Raw genomic sequence first — 23,324 nt, 5'->3', positions numbered from 1 at the left:
GCAGTGCTCATATTCTGAAGCTTCAATCACAGCTTGGACTGGATAATACTGGACCTTGCTTGCTCCCTGGAGTTGTCCGCTGCCCCCATCTGTTTATGCTTATCTTCTTGGATGCAGAGAGCCAGAGAAGCTGAACTTCTACACCTGAGTGATAAGGGCAGTGCTCATATTCTGAAGCTTCAATCACAGCTTGGACTGGATAATACTGGACCTTGCTTGCTCCCTAGACTTGTCCGCTGCCCCCATCTGTTTATGCTGATCTTCTTGGATGCAGAGAGCCAGAGAAGCTGAACTCCTACACCTGAGTGATAAGGGCAGTGCTCATATTCTGAAGCTTCAATCACAGCATGGACTGGATAATACTGGACCTTGCTTGCTCCCTGGAGTTGTCCGCTGCCCCCATCTGTTTATGCTTATCTTCTTGGATGCAGAGAGCCAGAGAAGCTGAACTTCTACACCTGAGTGATAAGGGCAGTGCTCATATTCTGAAGCTTCAATCACAGCTTGGACTGGATAATACTGGACCTTGCTTGCTCCCTAGACTTGTCCGCTGCCCCCATCTGTTTATGCTGATCTTCTTGGATGCAGAGAGCCAGAGAAGCTGAACTTCTACACCTGAGTGATAAGGGCAGTGCTCATATTCTGAAGCTTCAATCACAGCTTGGACCTGATAATACTGGACCTTGCTTGCTCCCTGGACTTGTCCGCTGCCCCCATCTGTTTATGCTGATCTTGGATGCAGAGAGCCAGAGAAGCTGAACTTCTACACCTGAGTGATAAGGGCAGTGCTCATATTCTGAAGCTTCAATCACAGCTTGGACTGGATAATACTGGACCTTGCTTGCTCCCTGGACTTGTCCGCTGCCCCCATCTGTTTATTCTGATCTTCTTGGACGCAGAGAGCCAGAGAAGCTGAACTCCTACACCTGAATGATAAGGGCAGTGCTCATATTCTGAAGCTTCAATCACAGCTTGGACTGGATAATACTGGACCTTGCTTGCTCCCTGGACTTGTCCGCTGCCCCCATCTGTTTATGCTGATCTTCTTGGATGCAGAGAGCCAGAGAAGCTGAACTTCTACACCTGAGTGATAAGGGCAGTGCTCATATTCTGAAGCATCAATAACAGCTTGGACTGGATAATATTGGACCTTGCTTGCTCCCTGGACTTGTCCGCTGCCCCCATCTGTTTATGCTGATCTTCTTGGATGCAGAGAGCCAGAGAAGCTGAACTCCTACACCTGAGTGATAAGGGCAGTGCTCATATTCTGAAGCTTCAATAACAGCTTTGACTGGATAATACTGGACCTTTCTTGCTCCCTGGACTTGTCCACTGCCCCCATCTGTTTATGCTGATCTTCTTGGATGCAGAGAGCCAGAGAAGCTGAACTTCTACACCTGAGTGATCAGGGCAGTGCTCATATTCTGAAGCTTCAATCACAGCATGCCACCCTCAAAGATCATTGAACTATTTTTAAATGCCTCTAATAGTCAGCAGAATATTTTTTTAAAAACTATTTAAATAAATGGAAACATTTTAAAAGAATAAAAATATTGATAAAAGTTGATAAATATTTCAAAACAATCATCTAAATTTAAATAACTCGAGCTCTTAACTGCACCTACCTTTGACCTCAGATGCAGAGACATCTTTGAAAGCTGGGGGAAGCCAGGTGTAAAATTCATCCAACCCCTCATTCTCACAGTCTCTGGGCTCATTGGCCTGCAGAAGTAGAACATCAGCTGGCCAAATAATGGAGCCAAGATGAGCCTTTCCCACTGGCTTTTAGTCAACTCAAGTCAAGTTCAAATTCATTATCGTCAAAAATCTATCCAACCTTGTCTTTGGATGGATTGTTGTTATATCATGGAACAGAGGCCCTGCTTGATCTTGTAGAACTTTCCTGAGGAAGAGTCATTTCTTTCATTATTTCTAAAGGTCTTTAGGGTTTTGAGAGGAATAAAAAAGATGGTTTTATACATCCAAATTTTATGTTATATATTATAGTTTTTGATTTCAGATTTATTGTCAGACTACATACATGACATTACATTCTTGTAGGTGAGCAGATTTACCCATTATGGGGAGTGCATAAAACTGTACACAGCATATACAAGCAAACAAATTAAGAAACATAAACAATACAGAGAGGAAAAAAAATCAATAGTCCTAAAATAAGAACCCTTAAATGAGTCCCTGATTGAGTTTGTTGTTGAGGAGTCTGATTGTGGAGGGATAACAGCTGTTCCTGAAGCAGGGGGTACGAGTCTTGTGGACCGATTCCTCTCTTCTGACGAGAACAGAGTCTGCGCGTGGTGACGTGGATCCTTGATGATTGATGGTGCTCTCTGAAGGCAACGTTCCCTGTAGATGTTCTCGACAGTGGAATGGCTTTTGCTTGTTATGTTCTGGGCTGTGTCCACTACTCTTTACAGGCTTTACTCTCAGGAATATTGGTGTCCCCATACCAGACTGTGATTCAGCCAGTCAGCACACTTTCCACCACACATCTGTAGAAATTTGCAAGGGTTTCCAATGTCATACCAAATCTCCACAAACTCCCGAGGATGTAGAGGTACTGACGTGGTTTATTCACAACACCATTAGTGTGTTGGTTCCAGGAAAGATCCCCTGACATAAGGGGATAATTAAGAGACAATCACATTGGTGAGTCCGGAACCAGACTAGGTAATGAGGGCAGATGACCCTGTTAGACATTTGTGAAACTGATGAACCTTCCCTACCCTGTAACCCTCTATTTTTTTTTCCATTCATATGCCTGTCTAAGCATCTCTCAAATGCCCCTAATGTTTCAGCCTCCACCACCATCACTGGCAAGGCATTCAAGGCACCCACAACTCTGTGCGAGAAGTTTGAAAACCACTGTTTTAATCGTACCTAATTTACATGTGATGTGCACAGTTTCGTAACTCCAAAGGAAATAGGCCAATGACAATTTTTCTCAAGCAAAATATTGGGTCCAGAGCAGTGGTTCTCAACCTTCCCTTCCCACCCTCCTATCACCTTAAACAATCCCTTACTAATCACAGAGCATTTATGGCATAGGGATTGCTTAAGGTGGAATATGAGTTTAGTGGGCAGTTTAAAAAACACTGATTTACGTGTTCAGTAAACTGATGAGAATGAAATCGTGGTTTCGAGACACTAATATTGGGTATAATTGGGGGGAATGGGCTCATGGGCCAAAATGGCCTGTTACTGTGCTGAACATCTATATTTTTTATGTCTGAAACCCACAAAATTTTCATTGCAGCATATGGTAAGTTTTATTTTAAATTGATACAGACAATTTCCCTGGGCTTCAAAATTTATGTTCATACATAATACCCCTGATATCTGGCATCTATGAGGATTGGTAGATGCTGGACTACGTGGTTGTGTGATTGGTGAACTAACGGGAAGACTTGCCAATTTTTTACCAATTTATTTTCCTCGATTTTTTTTGCCAGTTGCTTGAGACTGCCAGTTGCTTGAAAGGAGTATGAGGTAAGAAGGGCTCCTTAGTACGTTTTTTTGGTAGATATATATGGGACTTGTCAGCCACAAACGAGCCTGCAGCTGACGTGGACTTTTTACCCCCTCCATAAATCTTCGTCCGCGAAGCCAAGCCAAAGAAAAAGAGAAGAAGATATGGGTCGGCACAACATAGAGGGCCAAATGGCCTGTACTGTGCTGTAATGTTCTATGTTCTTACCACACACATGGATTATCATTTCATCAAATAAAAATGTCAAAATTCTTCACATTTAAAATATTATTGTGGTTTTAACCAACTTGTTTATAAATTGCAGCTTCTCCCTTATTGTCAATGGAATGATCTAAACTTTATTTTGCACTCTATAAAATGTTTAAAACCTCATCTTTAAATGATTGCACATGGAGACAAGAGAAGGCCAGTGGGGATGGATGTGAGAGGATAATCCTTCTGGCCAAGCCTATTGTGTGTGCTACTTCTAGTGAGTAAGATTGATACCCTACCCACCATCCGTTTTTTTCTGAAGAATGCCCTCCCTTTAAAGCAAGAAGTTGATGTAATTTGTCTCCTCAGCTCTTTATAGACTATTCACTAAATAAATTTCCTGTTTCTTGTGCTAGTTGTACGAAGTGTGTGGAAATAAATGGAAAAATTAAATATGTGACAGAAAATAAAGACAATATCGTTGGGCAGCAGCCAGTAAAGTTCAAAGAGCAATATTATCGAACATAGAACAGTACTGCAAGGCATATGCCTTTTGGCCCTTTGTGCCAACCCATATAAACCTACTCCACATCAGTCTAATCCAGTGGTTCTCAACCTTTTTCTTTCCACTCACATAGATGATCTGTGATTATTAAGGGATTGCTTAAGGTGGTATTGAGTGGGAAGAAAAAGTTTGAAAACCACTGTTTTAATCCTAGACTAATTGATTTGTTATGTGCATGGATTCATAAATAAAGGAAATGGGCCAATGACAACTTTTCTCAAGCAAAATATTTCAATAACAATTGGGTCTAGAGCAGTGATTCTCTACCTTCCCTTCTCACTCACATCCCACCTTAAGCATCCCTTACTCATCACAAAGCACCAATGGCATAGAGATTGTTTAAAGTGGTATGTGAGTGGAAAAAAAAGGTTGAGAACCACTGATCTAATCCTTCCTTATCTCACACCCATAACTCTCTATTTCCCTTATATCTATGTGCTTATCTAAGTCTTTTGAATGTTCCAATTGTACCATCACCCCTGGCAATGCGTTCCAGATACCTACCATTCTGTGTAAAAACTCTGAAATCGTCCCTAAACTTGCTTCCACTCACCTTAAAAGGATGTTCTTTGGTCTTTGTTATTGTCCCCTGGGGGAAAAAGTGCTGGCTGTCCATCTGATCTATGCATCTCATAATCCTATGTACACCAATTGGCTTCTCTCATCCTTCATTGCTCCGAAGAGAAAAGCCGTAGCTCTGTCAACTTTGCTTCATAAGGCACAGTCTCCAAATCAGGCAACATCCTGGTAAATCTGCTCTGCTATTCTCAAGTTTTATGCAGCCAGTAATGTGATACTAGATGGAGAAACTCAGCAGATCAGTGAAATTTACATCGCAATGATAAAGATGGATAGCCAACTTTTTAGACTTGAGCCCTTCATCAAAGGACCTTCATTGCACCTTGATGAAGGGCTCAAGCCCGAAACGTTGGTTATGCATTTTTATCTATATAAAGTCCACTGTTTGCCCTGCTAAGTTTCTCCAGCATTGTGTTTTTACTTCATGTTTTAAACCTGAGCATAGGTGTGCTTCAGGGATACAAGTATTGACTAATCTAATCTTTATAAAACTGAAAATGTTGCATTCAACATTGGGAAGCATTAAGACAAAGTACAGAAGGAGGAAAGGTTAGAAATTCAGTCACATGACTACAATGGCATGTGAATATTTAGTTCTGCCGGTCAGTAACAAGCTAAGTTCTTACCTTTGCAAGCATTTACCATGACCCAGAGTTCAAGCCTTAAATATACTCTGTTTGTGTTCAATAAGACATTGGTTTCCTCACAAGGTAGCTTTGAAGCAACAGAAACTGCTGGAAACAGCAAAGCAAGGTAAAGGGAAATTGCTAATGTTACTTCAACTTTGCACCTCTGACCATTAGGTTCCACTGTTTTTAATGGAGTGGAATTCAATGAATTATTTCTCAGAAAACTCACTGAATTCTGCAAACATCTCCCTCAAACATCTAACTTCTGTTAAACATTTCTATGATATTCAGTTCTCTAGGGATTTTGTTCAGTTCACCACCCTATGTTTTAAATCTCACAAATAAACTCCTAATTGGTAATAGAATTTTCTGCATCTTGACAACGTTGCCTTGTTAATCTATATTGATCTGGACACTTGAGCAGACTAACATAATTATGTGTGTCATTTTGATTTATCTACACATTTTGATATTATCTTCTGCAGCTTTTAGTTAAAACATGTACTTTTCCTACATCTCATAAGCTGCCCATCATTATGTATGCTCCCCAGCCAAAAGTCTTTATCAATGGTTTGGGTCTGCAAGGCTTTTTCATTCACATCAGCCTCGCCAGTTGTGAAATATTATCTAATTCGGAAATCTGGGCAACGTTAGCTTTACTTTACCTCCCTGACAAAACTGGTGGGACATCCAACTAAGTAAGAGGAGCTGAGCATTTTGAATCATTGTGGTTCAGTACAAGCAGTTTTTATGCACAGCCCTGTAACTATGTTGCCTCCTGACATGAGCTGGAGACTCCATGTTGTAAGGTTACCCCTTAAGGAATGAACTTAAGAATTCACACATGGAGGAAATGTTCATGTGAATCTATAATATCAGGACTTGAAGTGAGGTGAAATACTAACCAGGCCTGCTTAACAAAAATAATGGCAAAGCAAATGATTGAAGATGAGTAAAATGGATCAAAAACCACAAGGAAGTGCATTTATTTTTGTAGTAAAACACACATAGAAAATGTGAAGGAACTCAGCCAATCTTGCATCATCCACAGGAGGTAAGGATATATTACTGACCGTTTCAGGTCTGAGCCCTTCTTCAAGGTATTAGCAAAAGAAAGCAGGTGTCTGAATAAAGACTGGGGAGAGAAAGGGGAAAGAATGATGGGGAAGGAGTCCAGACCAACAAACAATAGTGTTAATTGGATATGATAAGAGGAAAGGTGAGAATTGATTTTAGCTCTGTAAAAAGAGACAGAGGGAAAAAGGGAAGAGAGAGAAAGAGCAAGCTAGAGGAAAGGAGACAGGTGGACAAACATGTTGTTGGAGGGGGGGGGGTGGTGGAGGGCATTTAATAGAAGCTGGAGAAACCATCCGGTTGGCAAGTGCCCAAAGGGAAGATGAGGTGCTGTTCCTCCAACTTGCGGGTGGTCTTAGTGCATGAGACCATGGACAGACGTGTCAGCAAGGGAATGGGATAGGGAATTGAAATGGGTGCCCACTGGGAGATCCACACTATTTCAAGTGCCAAGGTGCTCAACTAAGCAATCTCGCAGTCTGCACCCAGTCTCTCTGATGTAGAGGAGACCACAACGAGAGTACCAGATTGTGATAGTACAGATTCTATCACCAATGTGTATATGTACAGATGACTGTGATTGGCTGAGAGCATAGCCATGCCTACTGGCAGGTCTTAAAGGATTGCTCCTAGCCAGACCAGGTCATTCTGGACTGGTTGACCTACTTGTGATATGCTCCAGTCTTTTAGTTAATAAAAGCCTTGGTTTGGATCAACAAGTCTTTGGTTCTTTCAACGCGCTGTACATGGATGCAGTTGATGACCCTTGCAGGTTCACAAGAGAACTGTTGCTTCACTTGGAAGGTCTGTTTGAGGCCCCAAATACTGGTGAGGGAAGAGGTATGGGTGCAAATGGACCATTTACTGCCGATTTAATATTTTTGTAGAATACTTGCTTATGTGTATGTATTTAGTCCTCTAATTCTCACTGACTACTGGGGAGCTTTTAATACAACTCCATCAAATTAAATCACACAGACACACAACCAAACATAACACACATTCAGACAAACAATACATATGCAGGACAGGTATTCATCCACACAAATAAATATTGCTTCATATATATCAGAGTCTCGGATGGTTCGTGTGAGCAGTTCCTTTGGTCATTCAGCATTCTCACTGCCTGTGGGAAAAAGCTGTTCCTCAGCCTGGTGGTGCTGGCTCTGATCCTCCTGGATCACTTCCCCGACAGGAGCAACTGAATGATTTTGAGCGCCTTCTTCAGACAATGATTCTGGTAGATCACTCTGATGGTCCTGTGGATTGACATCTTATCCATATCTCTGCAGCCACCGTACCACACTGTGACGCAGCCGGCCAGGACCCTCTTGATAGTCCTCTTGTAGAAGGTTGACATAGTGGTGGCCGGTAGCCTTGCCCGCTTTAGTCCCTCAGGAAATGCAGTTGCTGTTGCACCTTCCTGACAAGTGAGGAGATGTGGTGGGTCCATGACTGGTTACTAGTTAACTGAACTTCAAAGGACTTGATGCTCTCCATTCTCTCCACTACAGAATCATTGATGTTTAATGAAGCCCACGATCTTCTCCTTAGTCTTGACCATGTTGAGACTCTTTCACCAGACCACAACATTTTCCACGTCTTCTCTGTAGTGTTAATCATTGTTGTTGGTCATAAGTCAAGCTTGATGACATTGTTGGAGCTCAATCTGGCAATGCAGTTATGGGTCAGTAGCATGAACAGGAACAAGCTGAGCACAAGGGATAGACAGAATGGATGTGGATAGACTATTTCCGTTAAGAGGAGGAAAGATTAAAACAAGAGGACATGAGTTAAGAATTAAGGGGCAGAAGTTTAGAGGTAACATGAGGGGGAACTTCTTTACTTAGAGAGTGGTAGCTGTGTGGAATCATCTTCCGGGAGAAATAGTGGCGGCGGAGTCAATTGTATCATTTAAGAAAAGGTTGGACAGGTATATGGATGAGAAGAAGATGGAGGGTTATGGGCATTGTGCAGGGAGGTGGGACTAGAAAGGGGTGTTTGGTTCGGTGCGGACTAGAAGGGCCTAATGGCCTGTTTCCGTGCTGTAATTGTTATATGTTATATATATGACACATCCATGAGGTACACATCCATGAGGGTACACATCCATGAGGGTACACATCCATGAGGGTACACATCCATGAGGGTACCAGTGTTCAGCATGATGGTCCTCGACATTCTGCGACTGACCTGAACAGACTGGTCTTTCTGTTAGGAAGTCCAGAATCCAGTTACCAAGAGGGGTGTTGAGTCTCTGTGAGGACAGCTTCTCCACCAGCCACTGAGGAAGTTGAGGGCATATGAGGCATCGCTCTCCAGGTGGGTCAGGATGGATTGAAGGGACAAAGCTCTAGCATCATCTAACCATATAACCATATAACCACTTACAGCACAGAACAGGCCAGTTCGGCCCTACTAGTCCATGCCGTAGCAAATCCCCACCCTCCTAGTCCCACTGACCAGCACCCAGTCCATACCCCTCTAGTCCCCTCCTATCCTTGTAACGATCCAGTCTTTCCTTAAATGTGGAATAGTTTCTTCTGTAGGTGATTTAAATGGGTCTAGCGTCTCTGGGAGGTGTGCTTTGATGCATTCCATCTCGAGATAACATTAAGTTCAAAAAGGAATAATGAGAACTTAGGGAAGGCGCGCAAGGATAAATTCTACTCTTAGGACCATGACCCAGCAAGGAATCCTTTTCTTGGATCCTTGACATATTAGACTGGCTATAAAAGCAAAAAGTCTACTAAATTATGTTTACTAGGAAAGGTCTGACTGCTGTCCTCAAGTTCTACGTGAATTTCCATCCAGATTCTATAAACTTTTTGCTATTTCTATTATCTTTACATTTCAAAGTCTTTCTTGACTATTTTCTGGCTTGGTGACACATTACCAATATATCTGATGGGGTCGAAATGGCTCATCTATGTGTCATTCTCAGTTGCTTCAATGGATTTTTCTATAGAGCTACTGACAAACTTAAATTGTCTGTTTCACTTTGCACGACTGATTTTTCTCAAAATGTCGATCCTAGTGACCTTTCATCCTCATTAAAATGTCCTAACGTCCTTTTCAAAAAAATACCGTGATATGAAATTTTTATCTTAGACAGCTCAGCTTTTGCTGTGAAAATTTTAAACCATTAATTCTTTTCTGGGTTTCAAGATACATCATTTTCAGATTGAGTGCAAGATGTTTATTCACACTTTACACAGCGGAGTGCATTTTGTAATCTTTCCATATTCTATTGATGTGTCCAGATTTAAATTTATTCCTCACGCTGAAAAGTGGCAAGAACACTTGGTTGATGTGGCAGTTAGCCCAATGCTATTTACGATATTGGTTCACCTGCTTCAGTTATAACTAGAAATTCTGGCAAAATGACCAATTTATTTCTGCTCTCTTCCTCTTCCATCTAAAAGCATCATTTTCAGCTGGCCTGTGCTCCTAGTTTACTTACCTCTGTCCCCATTTACCAGGGGCTTCCTGATATCGCTTCAGGAAGTCTACATGTGTGTACGTGGTGCTGAGGAATGCTGCAATCTGGTTGGTGGACTCCTAAGAATTAAATGTTAAACAGAGGTTCTGCCTGCCCTCTTGAGTGCATTCAACTAATCCCCTGGTTCTGTTCCAAGGAGAGTAAAGGGGCTCCTTTAGCTTCGTGAATGTTATTCCTCCATCAACACACCTGTTGAGGGAACTATAATGCTGTGATTCAGAATGGAAAGTCCACACCCTGTCAGGTTGACAAATTGGTCAGACAACATCTGTGGAAGAGAATGTGAAGAGCCATTACATTTCAGATCGATGCCTTTGTTTACTTGAAAACCACTGGTGAACTGAGTTTTTTAATGACACTCTGGTAGTTTCATATTCATTAGTTTGGTAATTACGGTGTGAACAATTTCTGCAATTTAAAATGCAGTTGTTTATTTTGTTATTCCTGTTCTAAGCTGAAATGAACCCTGTTTCTCTCTCCACAAATACTATCTGATTAGCTCAGTATTTCTGCATTATTTTATTTAATTTCTGGTTTCTAGCACCTGCAGGTTTTTGTCTCAACAGTGGAAAAAAGCCAACATACCTGGCCTCCCCCTATCAAATACCTGCTGACCCACCCATGGAGGAGTCTGTTAGTCCTATATTGATCTCATTAAGCACCATTCAGAATTAAGCCATTCACAATGTCACTGGAATAGTTAATAAAGGAGGAAAAACTTCCTCCATCAGCCAGTCTATTGGCCACTGTCCCAACATCCACTTCCTGCCTTTTTTCTTTACAAACACTTCCATCTCTCCTTTTTCTCCTTAAATCTATTCTGTTGGGCCACATGTTGGACTACTTCTTTCCTGTTGGCTTCCATTCGTTTTGGACTCCATGTCTCTGTTTTCAGCATATATACTTGGTACCGGTTTTATGGGATTAGTTTTATACCCAACCACCACCTTGTCCATACTGGTATCTGTACTGTAGTTTACCCATGTATCCATTCTGGAGTATATATTATGAAAGGTTAAGGAGTCCAAAGAGTTAATGAAATGATCAGGGTGTTTTTGTTTGTCAAACACTCAATGGAAAGAAACAAAGCTATTCTGATCAACCTCAGCTGGCTCTACTCCTTCATGTTACAATCTCCAGGATTCAATAAGAAGCATGAGAATCCAACGATTCACGGTATAGCCTCCCAAACACGATCTGTGATGACTTTCCAGGACTGTAGCTCCCATTTCCATTATTCTGTATTCTTTTCCCTCTTTGGCTTATAATGATAGTTTTCTAGTGATAATCCTGACCACTAGAGGGAGTCAGAGACTAGTTGGTACAGCTGGGAGTAGATTCAAAATGGTTGCCTCCACGAGGTCGTTCAGACTGTAGCTAAAAAAGTATAGTTTTTATAAAAGAACCTGTTTCTTTATTACAATAAAATGAACATCACATGACCTGCTGGTAGTTTCAGGTTTCATTTTTTCCCTCCTGTTCACATCTCCTGAAGCGACCATAGATTCTTCTCTGTGTTGCCATTCAGTAAGTCAAATAACAAAGTGAAACTACTCGCTAAAGAACCATTATTGAAAGAAAAAACTGGCATTTAACAGAGGTGGTTGACATAACAAAGCATCAAAAGTCATGCCATATTGTACACAACATTCCTAAAGATACATCATTGGCTTGGCTTCATGGACGAAGATTAATGGAGGGGTAATGTCCACGTCAGCTGCAGGCTCGTTTGTGGCTGACAAGTCCGATGCGGGACAGGCAGACACGGTTGCAGCGGTTGCAAGGGAAAATTGGTTGGTTGGGGTTGGGTGTTGGGTTTTTCCTCCTTTGTCTTTTGTCAGTGGTCTAACCATATAACTGCGGTTTTCTTCAAAGGAGGTTGCTGCCCGCCGAACTGTGAGGCGCCAAGATGCATGGTTTGAGGCGATATCAGCGCACTGGCGGAGGTCAATGTGGCAGGCACCAAGAGATTTCTTTAGGCAGTCCTTGTACCTCTTCTTTGGTGCACCTCTGTCTCGGTGGCCAGTGGAGAGCTCACCATATAACACGATCTTGGGAAGGCGATGGTTCTCCATTCTGGAGACGTGACCCACCCAGCGCAGTTTAATCTTCAGCAGCATGGATTCGATGCTGTCGGCCTCTGCCATCTCGAGTACTTCGATGTTGGTGATGAAGTCGCTCCAATGAATGTTGAGGATGGAGCGGAGACAACGCTGGTGGAAGCGTTCTAGGAGCCATAGGTGATGCCGGTAGAGGACCCATAATTCAGAGCCGAACAGGAGTGTGGGTATGACAACGCTCTGTATACGCTAATCTTTGTGAGGTTTTTCAGTTGGTTGTTTTTCCAGACTTTTTGTGTAGTCTTCCAAAGGCACTATTTGACTTGACGAGTCTGTTGTCTATCTCGTTGTCGATCCTTGCATCCGATGAAATGGTGCAGCCAAGATAGATAAACTGGTTGACCGTTTTGAGTTTTGTGTGCCCGATGGAGACAGCTCCAAGAAAAGTGCAGAGAACAAAACAAAGGACTCTACATCACCTTTGTTGACCTCTCCAAAGCCTTCGACACCGTGAGTAGGAAAGGGCTTTGGCAAATACTAGAGTGCCTCGGATGCCCCCCAAAGTTCCTCAGCATGGTTATCCAACTGCACGAAAACCAACAAGGTCAGGTCAGATACAGCAATGAGCTCTCTGAACCCTTTTCCATTAACAATGGCGTGAAGCAAGGCTGCATTCTCGCACCAACCCTCTTTTCAATCTTCTTCAGCATGATGCTGAACCAAGCCATGAAAGACCTCAACAATGAAGATGCTGTTTACATCCGGTACCGCACGGATGGCAGTCTCTTCAATCTGAGGCGCCTGCAAGCTCACACCAAGACACAAGAGCAACTTGTCCGTGAACTACTCTTTGCAGACGATGCCGCTTTAGTTGCCCATTCAGAGCCAGCTCTTCAGCGCTTGACGTCCTGTTTTGCGGAAACTGCCAAAATGTTTGGCCTGGAAGTCAGCCTGAAGAAAACTGAGGTCCTCCATCAGCCAGCTCCCCACCATGACTATCAGCCCCCCCACATCTCCATCGGGCACACAAAACTAAAGATACATACGCAGCCAATAAATATGATGTTGCTTTTGTCATTCAGAATCAGAAGTAGAAGCAGAATTCTTGTGTATTGATCTTTCCACCCTCCTTCTCTAACACTTGGGTCACTCAGTTTTGTTTGGTAGCCATCCAATCACACACTTACTCTCTCTCTCTCTTTCTTTGCACTCGCCAATTTAGCCTCTCAATCTGTTACTTTGAATTTATCAGATTTTTTTCAGATTTCAGATTTATTGTCAGAGTACATACATGACATCACTTACAATCCTGCAAGCTCAACCTTCACTTCAAGCCAAAGCCCAGGAACAGTAAAGCCCCCAGAAAGAGGTTCAATGTTGGAAACCTGCAGTCAGACGGAGTGAGAGGAAACTTCCAGGCAAAACTCAAAGCAAAGCTTGACAATGCAATCCGCCTCACGACCCGTCCCCTGAAACCCTCTGGGATCAGCTGAAGACTACCATACTGCAATCCACTGAAGAAGTACTGGGCTTCTCCTCCAGGAAAAACAAGGACTGGTTCGACGAAAACAGCTAGGAAATCCAGGAGCTGCTGGCAAAGAAGCGAGCTGCCCACCAGGCTCACCTTACAAAGCCGTCCTGTCCTGAGAAGAAACAAGCCTTCCGTCGCGCATGCAGCCATCTTCAGCGCAAACTCCGGGAGATCCAAAATGAGTGGTGGACTAGCCTCGCCAAGCGAACCCAGCTCAGCGCGGACATTGGCAACTTCAGGGGTTTCTACGAGGCTCTAAAGGCTGTGTACGGCCCCTCACCCCAAGTCCAAAGCCCGCTGCGCAGCTCAGACGGCAAAGTCCTCCTCAGCGACAAGATCTCCATCCTCAACCGATGGTCAGAACACTTCCAATCTCTTTTCAGTGCCAACCGCTCAGTCCAAGATTCCGCCCTGCTCCAGCTCCCTCAACAGCCCCTAAGGCTAGAGCTGGATGAGGTCCTCACCCAGGATGAGACATATAAGGCAATTGAACAACTGAAAAGTGGCAAAGCAGCAGGTATGGATGGAATCCCCCCAGAGGTCTGGAAGACTGGTGGCAAAGCTCTGCATGTCAAACTGCATGAGTTTTTCAAGCTTTGTTGGGACCAAGGAAAACTGCCCCAGGACCTTCGTGATGCCACCATCATCACCCTGTACAAAAACAAAGGTGAGAAATCAGACTGCTCAAACTACAGGGGAATCACGCTGCTCTCCATTGCAGGCAAAATCTTCGCTAGGATTCTCCTAAATACAATAATACCTAGTGTCGCCGAGAATATTCTCCCAGAATCACAGTGCGGCTTTCGCACAAACAGAGGAACTACTGACATGGTCTTTGCCCTCAGACAGCTCCAAGAAAAGTGCAGAGAACAAAACAAAGGACTCTACATCACCTTTGTTGACCTCACCAAAGCCTTCGACACCGTGAGCAGGAAAGGGCTTTGGCAAATACTAGAGCGCATCGGATGCCCCCCAAAGTTCCTCAACATGGTTATCCAACTGCACGAAAACCAACAAGGTCGGGTCAGATACGGCAATGAGCTCTCTGAACCCTTCTCCATTAACAATGGCGTGAAGCAAGGCTGTGTTCTCGCACCAACCCTCTTTTCAATCTTCTTCAGCATGATGCTGAACCAAGCCATGAAAGACCTCAACAATGAAGACGCTGTTTACATCCAGTACCGCACGGATGGCAGTCTCTTCAATCTGAGGCGCCTGCAAGCCCACACCAAGACACAAGAGAAACTTGTCTGTGAACTACTCTTTGCAGACGATGCCGCTTTAGTTGCCCATTCAGAGCCAGCTCTTCAGTGCTTGACGTCCTGTTTTGCGGAAACTGCCAAAATGTTTGGCCTGGAAGTCAACCTGAAGAAAACTGAGGTCCTTCATCAGCCAGCTCCCCACCATGACTACCAGCCCCACCACATCTCCATCGGGCACACAAAACTCAAAACGGTTAACCAGTTTACCTATCTCGGCTGCACCATATCATCAGATGCAAGGATCGACAACGAGATAGACAACAGACTCGCCAAGTCAAATAACACCTTTGGAAGACTACACAAAAGAGTCTGGAAAAACAACCAACTGAAAAACCTCACAAAAATAAGCGTATACAGAGCCGTTGTCATACCCACACTCCTGTTCGGCTCTGAATAATGGGTCCTCCACCGGCATCACCTACGGCTCCTAGAACGCTTCCACCAGCGTTGTCTCCGCTCCATCCTCAACATTCATTGGAGCGCTTTCATCCCTAACGTCGAAGTACTCGAGATGGCAGAGGTCAACAGCATCGAGTCCACACTGCTGAAGATCCAGCTGCGCTGGGTCGTTCACGTCTCCAGTATGGAGGACCATCGCCTTCCCAAGATCGTGTTATATAGCGAGCTCTCCACTGGCCACCGAGACAGAGGTGCACCAAAGAAAAGGTACAAGGACTGCCTAAAGAAATCTCTTGGTGCCTGCCACATTGACCACCGCCAGTGGGCTGATCTCGCCTCAAACCGTGCATCTTGGCGCCTCACAGTTCGACTGGCAGCAACCTCCTTTGAAGAAGACCGCAGAGCCCACCTCACTGACAAAAGGCAAAGGAAGAAAAACCCAACACCCAACCCCAACCCACCAATTTTCCCTTGCAACCGCTGCAACCGTGTCTGCCTGTCCCGCATCGGACTTGTCAGCCACAAACGAGCCTGCAGCTGACGTGGACATTACCCCTCCATTAATCTTCGTCCATGAAGCCAAGCCAATGATTTCTCTGGAGAAATCTTACACCTGCGCTAATCACTTGCATTTCAGAATCAGAATTTATTGTCAGGAAATTTGGTGTTTGGCGGCAGAATCATAGAGCAAACATTCATATTATAACCATCTTACAACATTATATATTAAACAAAAGTGGACAAAAGATAAGGCAGTGCCTTTGGTTCATTGATTATTCAGGAATCTGATGGCGGGGGAAGAAGCTGTCCTTGTGCTTGTCTTTAGGCTCCTGGACCTTTTTCCCGATAGTAGCAGAGTGAAGAGAGGTGGGGTCTTTGAGGATAGAGGCTGCTTTTTTTTAAGACACCACCTTGTGCTTTGAAGATATGAAAAGGTTATCGATTTTAAACCTGGGGATTTATTTGATAGTGTACATTGTGTGTCAGGTCATACAGTTTGAGGAGAATGTAAGAACCTGCCAAAATGTGCAGCAGAATATCTTTGACAAGCAGTAAGGATTTAAGTAACTCCTCAGCATTGCAGTGACATGTGCAAAATGAGTTGGCAATTCTTTGCAAAGTGACTGACATTCCCCAGAGGATGACTCCTTGGGCAACATTCACAAAACACCAAACATAAGGAGCTGACCTCGAATTTTCTTTACAATAATTGAAAGACGGTGGGGGAAAAGAGTGCATTAGCAGCACAAAGGAAGTTTGCCTTGTTGTGTAACGCTGCATCTTTTGCCATCCTCCGTGACCTTATCTCACAGGAGGCATAAAGACTCTTGAGATAATAGAATTAAAGGAAAGGAATTATCTGCTACATCAGGCTTCTTATTGTCCTTTTCCCCTGCCTGGTGCATTGAACTTCTAACATACAGAGAATGAATACGAGGAGTTCAAATCTGAAGATCAGCTTATACATTTCCTCCAAGTGATACCTGACGGTTTCAATGCATAGACACTGAGTTTCCTGGCAATGTAATTTGTAAGAAGAAGATCATTTGAATTTGTCGTTTCATTTGAGTTGTGATGTGATATTTAAATTTATTTAGATTTGCAAGATTTAAGATGAAATGTCTTACGGGCCACATGAATTATTTATGCACAGCTTCCTATCAGGATATTAGGTGGGTGGATGCACTGTATAAACAATCGAATTATTAATCGAGTAAACATTTATATGGCACCTTTACAGGACTGTGTGCATCATAAAGTGCTTTAAAATGAGCTCGAGTCCACGCTGCTGAAGATCCAGCTGCGCTGGATGGGTCACGTCTCCAGAATGGAGGACCATCGCCTTCCCAAGATCGTATTATATGGCGAGCTCTCCACTGGCCACCGTGACAGAGGTGCACCAAAGAAAAGGTACAAGGACTGCCTAAAGAAATCTCTTGGTGCCTGCCACATTGACCACCGCCAGTGGGCTGATAACGCCTCAAACCGTGCATCTTGGCGCCTCACAGTTTGGCGGGCAGCAGCCTCCTTTGAAGAAGACCGCAGAGCCTACCTCACTGACAAAAGGCAAAGGAGGAAAAACCCAACACCCAACCCCAACCAACCAATTTTCCCTTGCAACCGCTGCAATCGTGTCTGCCTGTCCCGCATCGGACTGGTCAGCCACAAACGAGCCTGCAGCTGACGTGGACTTTTTACCCCCTCCATAAATCTTCGTCCGCGAAGCCAAGCCAAAGAAGAATAAAATATAACAACCAGTATTGTGCACTATGAATGAGGTGCAAGTTATCCTGCTTCTTTCTGATACATGCCAGAAATGTCGATTGCAGCACTAGAGCTTCCGATGAAAGGTCTCTAACCTATAATGTTAACTCTGTGGGTGAGAAACAGATTCAAACAAATATCAGGTTCATTGGAATGAGGACAATTTAGTGCATATTTCTGAACATCTTGTCCTCTATGGGGAAATCTCCTGAGTTTTGACAGGATTTTCATTAGCCATATGACTATTTTATTTTCTGGGGAGCAGGGTAAAATGCCCCTTAATGATGAAAACACCAAATCAACATTAAACATTCATCTGTCAAGACAAGTTTATTGTCATCTGATTGCACAAGTACAACCCGACAAAACAGCCTTCTCTGGACCTCAGTGCAAAACAAGCAGGCACACAGCCAGATACAACACACGTACAGACAAACAATACACATGCAGGACAAGTATTCATATATATATCTATATAGATATAGATATATATCTATATCTATATAGATATATATAAATAAATAAATATTGCTTTGTGAATATGAAAGTCTCAGATGGTTAATGTGAGCAGTTTCTTTGATTGTTCAGCATTCTCACTGCGCACTTGCCTGATAAACAAGCAGCTATTATTTGTTCACAGCAATACGACTTCACAAATCCATTTCCCCTGAAACTCTGCCATTGAAAAGATCCACATTCAAACTGCAGTCTTTGACCTCTCTGAAGCCTGTGACCTCCCTCAAGCCAGCCCAAAGACAATCTCACAAGTGCTAAGTGCATAAATTGCTCTCAGCTCCCTTGTCTCAGGATTATTCTAGGTCCTGCTGTAGATCTCTGTCATATTCCTAGCTGTGCTGCTCACTGTGCGTTAGAGAGTCACTCAAGTTCTATAGTGAAGGAGGAGACCATCTATTTTTCCTTTGGCTCATGACAGCAAACAGTACAGGCCTGGGCATAGATGGGGCCAATGGGAATGGGAAACCCCTCTACTGATTGGAATCATATTTAGCACAAAGGAAGATGGTTGTGATGGTTGGTTAGCAAGCGGAGTTATGGTTAGTGTAGTGGTTAGGGCAACACTGTTACGGCACCAGTGATCAGGACTGGGGTTCGAATGTTGTGCTGTCTGTAAGGAGTTTGTATGTTCACCCTGTGTCTGTGTGGGTTTTCTCCCACCGGTCAAAAATGTTCTGGGGGTGTAGGTTGATTGGATGTATTTGGGTGGCACAGGCTCATGGGTTGAAAGATCCTGTTACCATGCAGTATGTCTGTACGTTGGAGGTCAATCATCTCAGCTACAGAACATCTCTGCAGGAGTTCCTCAGGGTTGTGTCCTTAGTCCAACCATCTTCGACTACTTTATCAATGACCTTCCTTCAATCACAAGTTTAAAAATATGAATGTTCACTGACAATTGTACCATCGTCTTCATCATTCCTGACTCCTGAGATAATGAAGCAAATCTAAATGCAGCAGGAGTGGACAATATCCAGAGCAGAAAACAATCCATTGGAGGAGGTAAATCACAAAATTCTCTTGACACCGTGGATGAAGTAAAACCATAAAATGCTGGAGAATCTCAGCAGGTCAAACAGGATCCGTGGGAGAAAAAGAATGGTCAAGATTTCAGAACAGAACCTTTCATCAAAACTGAGAGTGTGGAGAGGAGACAGCTAGTATACTGTGGTCAGGGTAAGAGTTCTTGGAAAGGGGATAGTATGGGGTTAATGAACTAGAGAGGGGTGAAGGATGGTGGAGAGGTGAGGGCAGTAGATTGGTAGGAGCTAGACATGGTGGAGGGAGAGAGAGGGAGGGGTAAGGGAAAAAAGAGGGTTCAGGTGAAAGAAGATAACTCATGGAGTAGGCAACAGCTGGAGGGGATGGTAGCAGAGACAAAAGTAACAGTGCAAAGAAACTATCAATGATTATGGAAGATACTGGGGAGAGAAACAGGTCAAACTGGACCAGATGGAACTGAAAGATGGGCTGGGTGGGGGGGGGGGGTGGGTGGGGGCGGGGGGGGGGAAATATCCTGTTGCTGAAATGTGGTTAGAAGAGGGGGAGAAGGAATGGGAGTGGAGGGGGGAGTTCCCACACAGGCTTTGACCTCCAACAATTGACTGTTACAATACACAAAAGTGCTGGAGGAGCTCAGCAGGTCACACAGCATTTGTGCAAAGCAAAAGAACATAAGAAATAGGTGCTGGAGTAGGCTGTCCGGCCCATCGAGCCTACTCCACCGACCTGCCTTTTCCCCATATCCCTCAATTCCTATACTTTGTAAAAATCTATCCAACCTTGTCTTATATACAATTTACCGAGGTCACCTCCACTGCTTCAAAGGGCAGTGAATTCCATAGATTCACCCGCTTCTGTAAAAAGCAGTTCCTCCTCATTTCTGTCGTAAATCTACTTCCCTGGATCTTAAGGCCATGTCTCCTCGTTCTAGACTCCCTTAGAAAGGCCTCAGTAAGGCTCGAACCGTAACTGCCTATTGGTTTCCATGGATGCAGTCTGACCAGCTGAGCTCCTTCAGCACTTTTGTGTATTGTTCTAGTTCTCCAGCATCTGCAGACTCTTTTTGACATTAATATCCTGGGGAAAAGTGACTCTCTACCCTACCTAAGGCTCCCATTATTTTATGGAACTATGCTCTTGTAACTATAATGCATGATGGTCTGTTACAGTACTTGCTCCCAGTTACAGCTGGCCACTCCTGGGGAAGCGCTTCCAACCGAGACACACAGTTCTGGTTAAATACTGCTTTACATGAGTTTTGCTGTGGTAGTGGATCACATTTGTATGTACCTGTCTCGATTGTCAATTGTACACAGTTACAATGCATAACTGAAGGACTGGATTTGAGAAGCGCACACGCATAAGTCTTTGTACATCATGCATGTCAGAGAATAGCTCCCAGTGGCCGAATGAGAAACTGGTTCCATTTTACTGTGCATTTCTCCGTGCATGCGAATGACCAGGTTACATCCTGGAATGAGGCTTGATGCCACAACCTAAAGACTTTCATGCAGGAGAGTATATTATATCCAAGTAAAGGAAGTGGGTTAGATATGTCAAAAAGCTTTCTGCTCAGTTATTTTTATATTTGCATGGGAAGTGAGCATTGCTGGTAAGGTTATGGTTTACTGCACACCTCTGATTTTTCTTGAGTTGATAGGGAGCCATCTTCTTCAACCATTAAGTTCTTACATTATCAGGGAGATCGTTACTGGATATAGACCCAGCAATGAAGAATTGGCTGAATATTTGTCATTCCCCCGGAGAATTCAAAGTTCAAATTTATTGACAGAGTCCGTATATGACAATACATACAACCCTGAAATTCTTTTTCTTACGGGCAAGGCAGATTTTCTACTTTAAACTGTCGTCAAGAAAAAGATACACTTACACAAGAGAGAAATGTAACTAATGAGAGAAATGTAAACAAACAAACTACAATGCAGAAAAATAAATATTCAGTAATAAATAACATGCAAAGTAAGAGTCTTTAAATGAGTCCCTGATTGTGTTTGTTGTTGAGGAGTCTGATGGTGGAGGGGTAGCAGCTGTTCCTGATCCTGGTGGTGTGAGCCTTATGGCATCTATACCTCTTTCCTGATGACAGCAACAAGAACAGAGCATGTGCTGGGTGGTGTGAATCTTTGATGATTGCTGCTGCTCTCCGACAGCAGCATTCCATATAGATTTTCCTGATGGTGGGGATAATTTTGCCTGAGATATACTGCATCCACTACCTTTTGCAAGGCTTTCCACTTAAAGGTATTGGTTCCCCCTTACCAGGCCATGATGTATCAGTTCGCACACTTTCCACTACTCATCTGTAGAAGTTTGCTAAAGTTTCTAATGTCATACCAAACCTCCACAAATTTCTGAGGATGTGCTTTCTTCACAATGACATTAGTATGTTGGGTCCAGGAAAGGTCCTTTGAAATTGTGACTTGTGGGAAACTCCACAAATTTCTGAGGATGTGCTTTCTTCACAATGACATTAGTATGTTGGGTCCAGGAAAGGTCCTTTGAAATTGTGACTTGTGGGAAACTCCACAAATTTCTGAGGATGTGCTTTCTTCACAATGACATTAGTATGTTGGGTCCAGGAAAGGTCCTTTGAAATTGTGACTTGTGGGAAACTCCACAAATTTCTGAGGATGTGCTTTCTTCACAATGACATTAGTATGTTGGGTCCAGGAAAGGTCCTTTGAAATTGTGACTTGTGGGATTCTAAATTTGCTCACCCTCTCTGCCTCTGTTCCCCCAACGATTACTGGATTGTACACCTTTGGTTTTCCCTTCCTGAAGTCTACAATCAGCTCCTTGGAATTGATAACATTGAGATATACTAAGTTTTCAATCTCCCTTCTTTATACTGACTCATCGCCCCTTTTTATTCAACCCACTACCGTGGTAACATTAGCAAATTTATAAATGGTGATTGTAGTAAGTGTGTGAATCTCCATACTTATGAGAGACCAGAGTTAGAAAACATTTGTGCTTACAAATTCCATTCCTGTATATCAGTCATTCCCAAAGTGGACGGTGTGCAGCACCCCCCCTCCCCCCCCCACCCTGGGGGTGATGGAAATATCCAAGACGGCGGTGAGAAAAAATGGGGCGGTCCGAATGTTTCTGGCAAACTCAGCCCACAACACACATTGTGCACTGTCCATCAGGTGAGGAGGGGATGGTGACGGCCAGGGATGGTGACTGACTGGGATGGGACCACTCGGGACGATACCGCTTGGGGCGGCAACCACTCAGGACAGTGACTGCTTGGGACAGCCAGGATGGTGACTGCCCCAAACGGGGACCGACTGCATTATTATCAAAATCCACACTGTTCAAATGCATGTTATACAAGGTAGACCTGTGTTCATGTTTAACTGTTTCTTTCTTTGGCTTGGGTTCGTGGTCAAAGATTTGGAGGGGTATGTCCACGTCTGCTGCAGGCTTGTTGGTGACTGACAAGTCCGATGCGGGACAGGCAGCCACGGTTGCAGCGGTTGCAAGGGAAAATTGGTTGGTTGGGGTTGGGTGTTGGGTTTTTTCTCTTTTGTCTTTTGTCAGTGAGGTGGGTCTGCGGTCTTCTTCAAAGGAGGTTGCTGCCCGCCGAACTGTGAGGCGCCAAGATGCACAGTTGGAGGCGAGATCAGCCCACTGGCGGGGTTCAATGTGGCAGGCACCAAGAGATTTCTTTAGGCAGTCCTTGTACCTCTTTGGTGCACCTCTGTCTCGGTGGCCAATGGAGAGCTCGCCATAGAACACGATCTTGGGAAGGCGATGGTCCTCCATTCTGGAGACGTGACCCACCCAGCACAGTTGGGTCTTCAGCAGCATGGATTCAATGCTTGCGGACTCTGCCAGCTCGAGAACTTCGATGTTGGTGATGAAGTCATTCCAATGAATGTTGAGGATGGAGTGGAGACAGCGCTGATGGAAGCGTTCTAGGAGCCGTAGGTGATGCCGGTAGAAGACCCATGATTCGGAGCTGAACAGGAGCGTGGATGTGACAATGGCTCTGTACACGCTTTGTGTGTTTCTTCAGGTGGTTGTTTTTCCAGACTCTTTTGTGTTTAACTGTAACTTATAATGTAAAGTACTAATGTTAAGTTACATTCATAACTTGTATTATTGTGTCATGTTCTTTTCCTAGTAATTGCATTGTTATTATATTTCCTTATGTTTACTTGCTGTATTTTATCAAGATTGGCATAATTTTTACAAAGAGTTTATATTTTTT

The sequence above is a fragment of the Narcine bancroftii genome, chromosome 3 (assembly GCF_036971445.1).
Source record: "Narcine bancroftii isolate sNarBan1 chromosome 3, sNarBan1.hap1, whole genome shotgun sequence".
Classification (NCBI taxonomy): Eukaryota; Metazoa; Chordata; class Chondrichthyes; order Torpediniformes; family Narcinidae; genus Narcine; species Narcine bancroftii.
The sequence above is the reverse complement of the archived record's forward strand: the minus strand, read 5'-3'. Positions refer to the sequence as shown.